This window comes from Lepisosteus oculatus, chromosome 2 (genome assembly GCF_040954835.1).
Source record: "Lepisosteus oculatus isolate fLepOcu1 chromosome 2, fLepOcu1.hap2, whole genome shotgun sequence".
Lineage (NCBI taxonomy): Eukaryota > Metazoa > Chordata > Actinopteri > Semionotiformes > Lepisosteidae > Lepisosteus > Lepisosteus oculatus.
The window spans coordinates 36,248,307-36,261,419 of NC_090697.1; the positions used below are offsets into that span (position 1 = coordinate 36,248,307).

Genomic DNA, 13,113 nt, shown 5'->3' on the forward strand with positions numbered 1-13,113 from the left:
TGAATGTCAGAAATGTCTTCTTGCAATTAAAAATATTCTTTCATTTTCTCTTGTATTGAGTGGTCCCTGATGATTTGAAAGCTGTTTTTCAAAATCCCTTTAAAGTAGCATAACCCTAAATTTGATGCCATGAATGATATTTATGTTATGTATAATTATGACTACTCTGCGTACATTTCTAATAATCTCAAATTCCAACCAATAATCAATAACAAAATAATCCGTACAGTTAGACATCTACTTTATTTGTAAAATCGTGTTTCAATATAGGTATCAATACTCATAAAAAGTTTGTTTTTGCCATTTTACACTATTTTGTATGACTTACCAAGTACAGGGACAACATCACCCCTCAGCACTGCTTCCTTGTCATGGACATCCGACTTGACCTTGGGCAGAAGCGGAGAATGCGAACGACGGCTGCAAAGAGGATCAAGTGGTGGCGTCTCCCGGAATGCAAGGCCCAGCTAGGAACCAACCTAGGTACGATCGACATGGACCTCGACCAGCTGGCGGTGGCCATTTGGGACGATGTGGCTAGTCAGATCCACGGAGTGATGAGCAACACCCTTGGGGGGATGAAGCCTGGGAAGAGGTTTATTGACAAGCAAATATGGTGGTGGAACGAAGAAGTGCAGAGAGTCGTCAAGGAGAAGAAGATGGCATTCAAAACATGGCTCCAATCTCGCAACAGCGTGGACTACCAACATTACAAGACCCTCAAGTCGGCAGCGAAGCGGGCAGTGGCTGTTGCAAAGACCGCGCATTGTGACCGGCTGTATGAAGAGACCCACCCGCCATCCTTCTGTGTTGGAGTGACTACTTCTCGAGGATCTGCAATGAAGAATTTCCCCACCCACCAATACAAAGCACCAACCCCATCCTTGGACCTGTCCGCCTATCACCACCGCGGAAGTTGAAGCCGCCATCAAGAAGATGAGGAATGGCAAGGTGACTTGACCCGAAAATATCCCAGCAGAAGTGTGGAAGATCCTGGGTTGTCGAGGAGCCGACATTCTCATGAACCTCTTCAACTGAATCATCGACAAAGGCGCAGTCCCCCCGATTTGGGCAAAAAGCACCACGGTGCCTATCTGGAAGGGTAAAGGTGATGTCATAAAGTGCTCAAATTACTGACCAATTCTCCTTCTGTGCCATGCAATGAAGACCTTTGAGCGGTTCCTCAATGCCAGACTCCACAAGACAGTCAGTGTCACATTGAACCAATGTGGCTTTGTCAAAAGGTGTGGGTCGACATACGTCATCCACGCTGCCGGGTTGCTCTTGGAGAAGCACCTGGAGAAGAACAAGTCAGTCCACATGGCATTCCTGGATTTGGAGAAAGCATTTGATCAGCTCCCACATGAGCTCATCTGGCACGCCTTGTGATTACACAACGTCCCCGAGGCCTATGTCCAATGGGTCCAGCTGCTTTACTGCAATGCCACCACCATCGTCTGAGGCCCGGTGGGCACTTCACCTCCTTTTGCCATCAACGTCAGCATTCACCAAGGATCGGCGTGGATGAAGTGGCGCCAGGTCACCAGCATTCTATGCGATCGCCGGATTCCAATCCAACTCAAGGCTAAAGTTTACAAGACAGTTGTCTGTCCTGTCGCCCTGTATGGATCAGAATGCTGGCCAGCAACTTCGCAGGCCCCCCATGTCATGGAAATGTGGATGATCTGGTGGTGTCTCGACCTAACAAGATTTGACCACGTCCTCAATGACGATGTCCGTTGACGCATGGGAGTGGCACCGATAACGGAGAAGATGCAAGAAGGAAGATTGCAATGGTATGGACATGTGATGAGAAGTGGCAAGCACACAGTGGCATGTACAGCGATGCGACTGAGCCCACAGGGTCAACGGCCGCGAGGGCGTCCTAAGAAGCAGTGGATGGATCGGATCACTGAAGACATGCGGAAAGTGAACATCATCCCGGAAGACACCTATGACCACGCCAAATGGAGACGGGCGTGCCGACAAGCAGACCCTGCTGATGCAGGATTAACGCTAGGATGAAGTAGACCAAGTACAGGCTGAAAATCAATTTTACCTATTTGTTTAGATATGTTCTACCAGTAGTTATGTAACAGAATAACATTTTCTATAAAACAATGCAGTTCTCAGGCTTAAATTGATGATGATTTTGACAGGAGTAATAAACATGATAAAAAATTCTAAGTACCTAATAGTTCATGAGTGAATGTTTAGGGAGACAATGAATAATATGTAGCTGGATTACTATAGTTGGATTAAAAAACACAATTTGTAATGATAATCCATTCAAATTAATCACATCAAAATCTTTAATACATTTACTATCTATTAACTTACAATTTACTACTACAGTATACTATGAAATTAACTTTTAAAGATGTACCAAGTCATGAAAAATGGAAATATCAGAAACAGATCTAAAAAGACAAGAAACACACTGAATAAATTTGTTTCGGTAGCAACTGGGAAAAAATTAAAATTGTGGAAAGATTTCCCCCCAAGTATTTATTGTAACTAGCCATCTGTTTCTAATCTTACCACATTTAATGGCTGGGTTCTCCTTCTAAATTGACTTTTAATTTTCATTCACACACACTAAATAGATCCAAAATAAATCAGACATTCCACTTTTTAATGAATCAGATCAAACAAGTGGAATATATAATGATGTGCATTTAATACTTAGAACAGGAATCAATTTTACAAAAAATGTTGTTGGAGTCTGAAATAAGATAACTTGCCCTGTTGTTGAAACCAATATCTGAACAATATTCTGGAATCAATAAGATACTTTAAACAAATAAGGTCAATGATCTTGTGAAAGCTTTTCCAAGCGTCCATCATTTAATTCTCAGTAGGAGCCCCATACTATACTAAATACAGGAGTTGTAGTTAAAAACAGGTTTGTGGTTTATTTTTCTAGAAAATCTGATGGAGAAAGTGATGAGCAGAATAATCAGAAAGGGTCAATTGCAATGAATATTCAGATGTATTATTAACATAACAGACCAAATAAAAAAACAGCTAGTGTGGTGTTTTCTTCAGGATCATCTCCAGCTGTTGTTTAAAACTACTGCAGTTGCAAAAACCTAGCATAGAAGATGACAACTTTACATTTGCAAAGATCAATTTGAAAAAATATATTTTAAAGATATTAACGAATAGTAATAAAATTAAAACAATAGTTGGCATGCAACAATAAGTGATACAACAACAATAGGATTTTAATTTAATTATTGAAATTTATCTGCAACAAATATTCAAAAGGATTACCTATATTCCCAATATGGTTATGTTATTGAACATAAGTTTAAGTGAATGTCCAATTCTAATCTTGAACTTCAACTTCTATATGCATTAAATCTCCCTGTCTGCATGTGGCATTGTTTTCACTTTTTCTAGCACTTGGCATTTATGTTTTTTTTTTATTTAGAGCACTGGTTTAATGTTCTACATTCTTGGGATCTTACCTCATCAAATTCATCTCCTACAAGTGAAGACCAGAGTCATTTTCGCATCTTTTGAGCCTCTTCAACCCCAACTTTCCTACAAAAGCAATCAGCTCTGCTACAGCCATGCTGTCTGCCCTTTTCTTACAGTTCTTCCGATGTCATTAAGCCTTCCAGAAATTCAGAATAACTGTGGCACTTTTGTTGTCTTTTCCTTCCTTTTTCTCTCCTCCTAATCCTTCTTGTGCTGGTCTCCTTCCTTTACCCTTTTTTGTCAGCTTCTGATTGAGCATCCAGACCTCTACACCTACAGTAGTTTATACGTTGCCTCTTGCCAATCCTTCTTTTTGCCTTCCCCGCAGGAGCCACTGAGCACATGGCATCAGTCTGCACCAAAAAAAACACTGGAATGATGCTGTTTCAGCTACTGGAAGTTGTGGGAGATTGATGTGGCTGAAATATGGATAGGTGGAGGCTAAAGTGATTAGGTCAGTGGGTTAGGGAAGATGGAGATCAGGAGGGAAGTTTGGCTTTTGGAGATGGATCTGATGTTTATTTAGTCAGGTAAATTGCACAAATTGAAAAAAAAAGAATTAAGCTCACAAGTTGCTTATTGCACACTGGAATAGCATACAAATTAAAAAGCATTTACAATAAACATTTATTATACTATCATTTTAGGTTGCATATTTTAATGTACAAATAAACATTAAAACATTGTAATATGTAATAAAACAATGTTATTATCGAAGATTCAAAACATCAGAGAAGTTAAATACTCCACAAGGTTTGGTGTATTCAGCATCCTTGGAATGCCAATTGACTTCTCAAAAGTGGTAGGCATGTTATATGAGTAAAAAGCAATTTTGTTCTCTGTAGGCCATCCAACCATATTCTGAAAAAAATCTGAAGATGGAAAATTGAAGATGTGCTTAATTTGTTTAACCATAGCAAAATTGAATGGTTTGTGATTATTAGCTGAGAATGTACTACAAAGGATATACAACAGTGATGGAAAGCAGTAAAAACATACACCTTAGGCAAAATAACAACAATATTACCCTTAATTATTATTTTAAATACATTTCTGAGTGAATCAAATAAATTATACATCTGCCACCAAAATAAAATTATAGGAATGTAAATTATTACTACTTAAGTTCTTACATTTGGTTCTCTTCACTGATGCTGCTGACTTGTTTTGGTGTTTCATATACTGTATGTTAAGCAAGAAAATATGGGCTGAATATAAATATAATAAGTTATAAAACCAATAATACAAAAGTGAAAAACATATTAGCTTAAAACAGTGACTTTGTAAAGATTTTCTTTCAACACAAACACATGGTACTGAAATAAAATGAATCTATGAAAAGGAGCATAATTTTACCTGCCATCTCAAACAAAACTATGACCCAAGGCATGTTTTCCTATCATTAGTAAAACAAGTCCTACTGCAATTTACCGTATCATTTATCGTTTAATATTACATAACCTTTGTTACCTATCACCATCTATTTTTTTCTTTGACTCCTAAGAGTATATTATGTTTGCTAAACTAATTTTTTCAATGTTCAAGATTCTCCCATAACATTTCATTGAAGTGAAACCAACACATCTGTTTAAAAACATACACTTTTTTCTGATTTAAGTATTTAAGTATTAGTCTAGGTATCCTCTAAGTTCATTAAAACAAACCTTTAAATCACAGAGCCTTATTTTGCATTCCCGTATTTAAGGAATTTATGTACTGCTCTATTTGATTTTGTTTGGTATTGTATGGAAAAGTTAATATGGTAACTTTTGATGTATATTTCTAATCAACAATAGCCTTAAAAAATATGGTTTATAGTTTTAGAAAAAGCATGCTATTATGGAATGAGGCCATTTCTAAGCATATAACTGTGAACAGATGGATTATGAGTATAAAGAAGAAGGATGACTACACTTCAAAAACAAAGTTAAAGGCTCAAAACACATTCAAGAAAAATGTGTCTGAAATGTTTTACTTCACGCTAAAAAAGAGAGACTAGGAAAGATTATCAAAATGTATCTATGTGATAAGAAACAGCATAGATGTTTCTTTACATCTGCTTAAATGCCATCAGTCTACCTACTACAATTAATTCAGGTGGGTGACACCTGAAGAAGGCTCCACAGACGAAACACTGTGTTTCCTTTCTTCTCTTTTCAGCGAGGACTAAACCTATTACTTGTTCTTTTGCTACTAGAATTAATACCATTTTAGCTCCTGTAACACTGACTTGAAAACTAGTTTAATGGTTATCAATTAATAAAAAATAGAAGTTTAAATTATTGCCTGCAATAACTTCTGGAATCTGTAACAAATTATTACCCAAGTACAAAATGAACACCACAGCTTGGTTCTTCCCTGTTTAAGTTCTCCATCTGCGTATTGCATATAACACTCCTTATAGATGGATGAATAGATTTTATTTGCTAATTTTAAAATAAAACATTTTTTTTATTTCCTTGAAATTATATATTGCTTTATACGATTTATTGAAAAGAATTAATATTATAAATCTAGCATCTAACACTTAGATGTCAGATTCATCAAACAGCATCTAACAGTAAACCATAATCTAACAGTAAATAAATCTGTTATTTACTTATTTCCAGAACACAGGATTTCATATTTTTAATCATTTATTTATAACATGATTTCTATTTCTTTTAAGATAAAGAACATTTTTATAAATCAAAGTCATGCATAAAATTGTGATTCACTTCAACAGCACAAAATTATTCAGTTTAAATTAGAACAGATTTATAAGATGTAAATGGTATGGTTTCATATATTGCATTTAACAGGAACAGTGCATAAATGTTAAATAGTTGGCAAATACTTAATCTAGTCTTAATAGTACACATTTTTTATCAAATATTTTGTTTTTGAACAGTAATGCAAGATGTTCCTTAACTAGAATTATTACAAGGTTGCATTTGCATTATTAACATAAGTTATTAAGAACTTACAGTCCTAATTGTTTTCCATCCCTTAGAAAATTTCTTAGAAAAATATTTAAAAATAATGATAATGTGTGCTCACTTTTGAAATGTCAAGGGTCAGAACCTACCTTCTCATCTAACTGAAATGTGAAATGACTGGGATTAATGTCCTAATTTTTAAAATAAATTATTTAATTATGCCAGAATTCAAATATATTTGAATTGCTCACACCTGATGAAGGCTCCACAGCCGAAAAGTTGTTTTCTTTCTTCTCTTTTCAGCATGGAATAAACTTATTACTTGTTCCTTTACAGCCTACGCATGCTGACTCAGCTACCCACCTGAACTAATTTAAAAGTATTCTGTTTATTAAAATATACTCATTAACTATTTTAAAAATTCATATCTGATCAAAGCAAATAACATGTGCAAATGAAAACTACCTTTCGAATCCATTACAACAAAAAGAAATGAAGGATTTAGTCTCACAGTTTGTTAATTTGATTAATTCTTTTGATAGGTCTTTTCTCAGGTTTACTTACAGTACATAGTTTACAAACTTGCACTTTATTTTTTTTTAAATCCTAATAATCACTGTTTAATAACACATAAAATGTACATGGTGAAACCATGACTAAAAATAATGTATACATTATGAGATACATTATAGTGAAAAAAAAAGTATTTCAGCAAATTTTGAAAATGTTGATGTCACTCGGTCTCTAAGGGATTTGGGACATGAGTTTGTGCTACATACTGTATATGAAAGCTTTGAATGCCAAAAAAGGCAATGGAGGCCTAATGTGTGTAAAAAACTGTTCAATATAGTATGAAGGCCTGAATCAGCAGATCTTAGATTAAGATCAAGACTAAATGTTTTTAAATAACCTTAGCATGATCTGGAACTAAACCAGATGTATTCTGTGAGATGAAGAATCATAAAGCCCACTCTAAACTTTACTGGTAACCAATGCAATATACAGAGAAAATAAATTATTTGCAGGTGCTAGGTACCGTAGTTAGCACAAGGGCAACAGTATTTTGGACACATCTTGATAAAAAAAGGTGAGTCTATACTGCCTGCCAATAAGATCAGGGTGTTCACATAAATCCTATAAAAAAAATGAACAAATATTGAAGGCAAAACCATACGTGAGTGCTCTTAGTGCAAAACATTTACAAAAGAGGAAAGCAATATTGGTCTTTACATATCCAGTTGTTTGACAAGGGGATAAATTGTCTGCTTCACCATGACTGCCGAGTTAAATGCCTTAAGATCCATTCCAAACTCCTCTTGGACTGGTAATACAGTAAGCACCTGTAATCTGAAACAAAATGGCGGCTCAGACAGGCCAAACAAGAAAACATTGTGAACCCACAACAGGTAATATGCTAATGCAATAACAATGACAAAATCCAATACAAAACCTGAAATAAAATAATTCTGAAAATAAATACAAAATATAGATGCTAAATAAATCTTATGTGTTCAAGGATGTTGATAAACCTGTGCTACAGCAATAACGAAAAATTAAGTGAACCTTTTGTGTGTAGATCTCATAAGAGGTCAGACTATGAAGGTAGGAAACAGCCACTCATTACAAAAAGCTTGTCAAAAGCAGCACCTAAAAGTCAGAGTGTTGTCAAGTGTATTGAGCCATGGTTATTTGATGTATCATTTATTTTATGTTTTTTTATTATTTTATTTTTCCCCCAAATTAGATCCGTTTTTATGTATATAGTTGGCTTTTTGACATACCTTAGTGTTTGTTGTTGGTGTTATTGGTTACGACCCCAAGTGTCTAGGTGTAAAGGGCTGTAACAGTTAGGATGGATTTGGATGCAGGTGGGTTTCTGGTGAGAGAAGCATGACAACAAGTTTTGGTGCAAAAGTGATTTATTTTAAAGTGAATAAGTGACTGGTATGTATACAGGACACAATAACACACAGGGAAAGGGAACTAGAGCGGTGCCATAGAAAATAACAACCAAAATGGAGGTGGCTAATGTAGTGAGGGAAAGCTGACCTATCTACCAAAACAAAACCTGAAACACTCAGTCTTCGGTGTCTTCTAACGTCCTAGCTACCCAAAACCATACAAGACAAAAGGCACTCACTCGTCCTAAACTAGTGTTGCTAAACAAACATCAACTACATGTGTACAATGTACCCAACAACCTTAACTAAGCCTATACACAAAAGTTCACACAAATACACAAGTGAACAATGAATACAAATAAGGGAAAATGAGTGAAGACAAGGAATAGGGTACAAAAGAGCGCAGAGGTTGATATAACAAGTTTGGGCAAGGGCAAAATAAGGATAAAAACACAAACAAAAGTACAATGAGATGAACACAAGCCAACAAAGCTGAAGGTATATGACAACACACAAACGCAAAGCAAAACAAATGAAAATGGAAAAGCGAAATGAAGCTGAGCTGAGCAGAACTGAAGTCAAGTGAAAGACCCCTTTGTTCTGAAACCTCCAAGTTAAATACTGAATAAGCTGAGTTTTTATTGGCCGAGAAGTTGATTGATGATGATGTCAACAGCAAAGATCGTGTAGTGATGGTCCGATGTGGGGGGGGGGGGGTACCTGAATACAGGAAGCAGAAAAAAAACACCAAACATATGGACACACACAGGGACGTAACAGTGGGGTGTCAATTAAGGTTTTCCTGGTGATTTCTCAGACGCATTTTGAATACCGATGGGGTAAGACGCATGTTACTGTCTCTCTCCAGTGAACTTATGCAACTTTATTTTAATCAATGTATTTTCTGTTTTAAAAGATTACTAGTGTGGTGTCATTTATTGGTGACCACGTGATGAACAATGTGCCGCATTGTTTGGTTGCACGTAATGTTTAATTTGATTATTTTGAAAGTTAGAATGTCCGATCTGGAGGGCCTGTTGTGATATGCTAACGTACCATAATGAGTGTACTGTGGTGCTAGCGACACATGGTCATTCAAGAGAGAGAGAGACATAAAATATACCGACTTTTTCATGTTTAATGTTTAACATGCTATAATACAGTTAAAAATGATTAAAAGTCTAAACAGTATACAACTTGAATTCTTATCTCTATTAATATAACTATCAAATGGTGTAAAATAAATACAACTTTTTGAATAGATGACACTAAAATTTATTTAAAAATTAAAAACAATTACAATCTAATCTTTCCACGTGTAATCCCATGAGGAAGTACAATACACTCCTGCTTTGTTTAACGATGGTATGAAAAATAAAGTCAATTAAAGTTAATTAAGGGACTTAGAAGACAAAGATAATGATTTATGTTGCATTGTCAGATTGTGAATCAATAAAGGCATTTAATTAAACACGCGTTTGCGATTTTAATCAATGGGGACTCTTTATCATTCAGCAGGGCTTTATGGTGGTAGGAATTTTGGTCGCTGTTTTTTATGCGTAGCCAATATTTTAATTTTCTTTTCTGTATGTTTATCAATAGTGGGAACATCTCTCTCTCTGCTGGCACGTGGGCGCGGGGGTTGTGCTGGCTGCGCCGAAAAATAAAAGCGCCATTTTTCAGTAAACAAGTGTCTGAATCACTGTGCCCGTCCTCGCCTAACCCGAAAATACTACAATATATCTTTCTAAATATCACCTATGTGGGTTTTTCGCATGAACTCGTATGGAGCAGTATTTCTCACATTGTGAACGTATGTAGACATAGGTCATTCAGGGTGTAGGGCGCAAACCCACGTGAGACCAAAACCATTATATTGTTAATAATATCTTTCATGTCACATTAATATTGGAATGTACTTTTTTACAAACGTAAAAATAGGCGATACACAACATGTCTCCTCTATAAATCTTCAGATTACACAGAAATTCTGCCAGAGCCTCACAACATTGTCCAATAATACTCTTCTTGTTTCTAATTTTTAGCAGGATTTGAGCTACAGTATATGAATATAATTATATCATTATTAATTTCTTTAGATATGCGATTCTACAGATGCAGCCATTCAAAACAAGTGGGCGATACCGCATTATTTTGTGGTGCGCTTCACGCAGCCTACGGCAGTTGCCGTAAATTCTCGTATAGTACCTGATAATACCACGTGGTACCGCAAGTAAAATAATAATCTGGAATTTCCGCAAAGTTGAGCTAATAAAGTTCAACCTCTCATGTTTGAGCTGTCGCCAAAAAAGTCTCTAACGAACATATTACTAATAGTATTAATAATGAATTTTACCACTGAAGGGAAATCTTAGTAGCTGAGCATAAAAAGAATAGGAGCATACTGTAACGCACGTGAAGGCAATAAACGATATTAATTTTGGAACATAACATACAGTATATGGCTGGTCTCGGTACTTTAAAGAAAACATACACACCAGTATTCCATTTCTCCCTAAACATTTTAAGCATCGAAGTCTTTAACTAACGTGATACCGGAGTCAACAAGCATACTTTTAGAATTTGATTAAAAGGGAATATAATATGGAATCGCGTATCTAAAGAAATTAATAACGATATCATTATATTCATATTGCAAAAAAACTGCAACGGACATAAAAACTCCCTTGCTTTTAACAGAGCGTTTCATAATTGCCAACTATGAAATTTATTTAAACTGCAACACTTATCATTCAACCAGAGCTCGAAATATCACAAGGATCCTCTAGAGCACAGCAAAGACTGTATTAAAAGTATACTAGTGACAAACTAGTGTACTTTAGATATTTTTTTCTGAACCGGGGAAAATCTGATCATGTTTCTCTATAACAATAATAAAAACATTATTTTACATATCACCTTTATGTGATATCACCTTAAGGACATCACATACAAGGGTTAATTGCACAATGGACCGCACAAAGAAATTTAAAATAGTCTTCTTTAGGTGTGAGGGCAGGAGTGGATCGCAGAAGGCATAATCAGCAAATTAGGAAAACAAAGAACAGGACAGGTGAGACGTTTATCCAGAGTGATCAGAAAAAGGAACAGCTGTTACGCCCAGGTTTTACGCTCTCTCTCTGCTGAATGAATAAAAGCATTTTATTAAAAACACGTTTGCGTTTGTCTGGGTATTTACTTTGTAATCTGTGGTTTACATCTACTGTATTGCTTTGAGATGCCACTTTTAAAGGTGATATGTAAAATAAAGTTTTTTATTATTGTTATAGAGAAACATTATTAGATTTTACCTGATTCAGAAAAAAGCCGATAAAAATCTGTAATCTTTCCACTTCTATGTCATCGGAAAATACAAGAAGTTTCTCCTTTGTGTAAGGATGGTATCAAAAAGTAATCTAAGTGGTGAGAAAGCTGTGCTCCTCAAAGCGCTTTACAGGATAAAAACAATAACAACAATAGTGTTAGGCTGGGCAAACGATTTTTTTTATAGAAATACAAAATGAGATATAATGATGTGTTCCGGCTAAGACATTAACGAGTACAACCCCCGTCTCTGCGGGAGTGCTGGCTGTGACGAATTAAACCGGTTTCACAGGTATTTTCAAAGTAGAAGGGGGCGAGATTTCCAGCAAAAGACACCTTCCCCCTCCAAAGCCAAGGAAGTACAGTACTTACTAGCTAAGAAAGCTAGGCTCCTCAATGAAATCCCTTTAACATGTTAATGCGTTGGTGTAACAGTCCAGGCGTAGCAAGCTTCTAATGTCAACTCGACTCGATTGGAAGACAATGAACATATTCTAGCCCTAAATAAATTAATAGCAAACATGGTTTACATAAAAGACATTTTTCCAAGAAAGTTTATAATAATACGATCTATAGTTGAAATCTGAGCCTAAATAAAAAGAAAAAGCATTTTCAGAGAGCAATCACGCTGTGTTTATGTAGAAAAAATGATTAGGTTTATGAGCAATCTAATTACTTATTCGTTTAAAACGCTATATAAAATAAAGTTTATTATTAATTTGCTGGACAGAACGGTGAACATTATTATGGATAAGACAAAGATAACGATCCTGATCAGTTTAGAAATCTGTGTACGCTGTAAGGTTTTTACTTCTTAAACTTTTAAAATACACATTTCGAATAGAAAGAAATCATCTTCCTGGTACAGTATGTATAGCAAACCAGCACGTCTTTCTCCAATCAGAGGGGTTAGACGCTCGGTTAAAATCAAAAGAGATTGTCTGTTATAGTGGACATAAAAACAAGAGTTTGCTGGCATTATATCCTAGAAGACACAGACCGGCGCCAGACCGGGAGAATGCCCGCAGTGTAAAAGAAAATGCCTGATGAACTAGGGATTGGACAGTTTCCAAGTGCTTGTACAATCGATGGAAATGTGCAAAAGAAATAAACAAAATAATCATTTATTTCTTTATCATATTGGCTAGCTAATGTCCTCTCTTTGCTAGTTAGTGGCTGTGTTTCTGCATTGGGTAGCAACGGGTGACTGTTCTCAAGTGGAAGATGTAAACAGCTTAATTTTCGTGTTTAATAATTTTTTTAAATTAAAATTAATTCTATACAGCAATCGCATATTTGGGTACCGTTTCATAAAACTTTCATGCTTAAAATGTTTAGGGAGAAATGGAAGACTGGTGTGTATTTTTTCTTTAAACTACCAAGACCAGCCATACACAGTACAGTTTACGTACATACAGTAATGTTTATGTTAAATTAATATCGTTTATAACCTTCAGATGCGTTATGCTCCTCTTCTTTTTATG

The 13,113-nt window shown here is 35.7% G+C and overlaps 1 pseudogene; it reads left to right on the plus strand.

Moving 5' to 3' along the window:
- The first annotated feature begins 943 nt into the window (after nucleotides 1-943).
- On the plus strand, nucleotides 944-2,025 carry LOC138225551 (uncharacterized; annotated as a pseudogene).
- The last annotated feature ends 11,088 nt before the right edge of the window (nucleotides 2,026-13,113 follow it).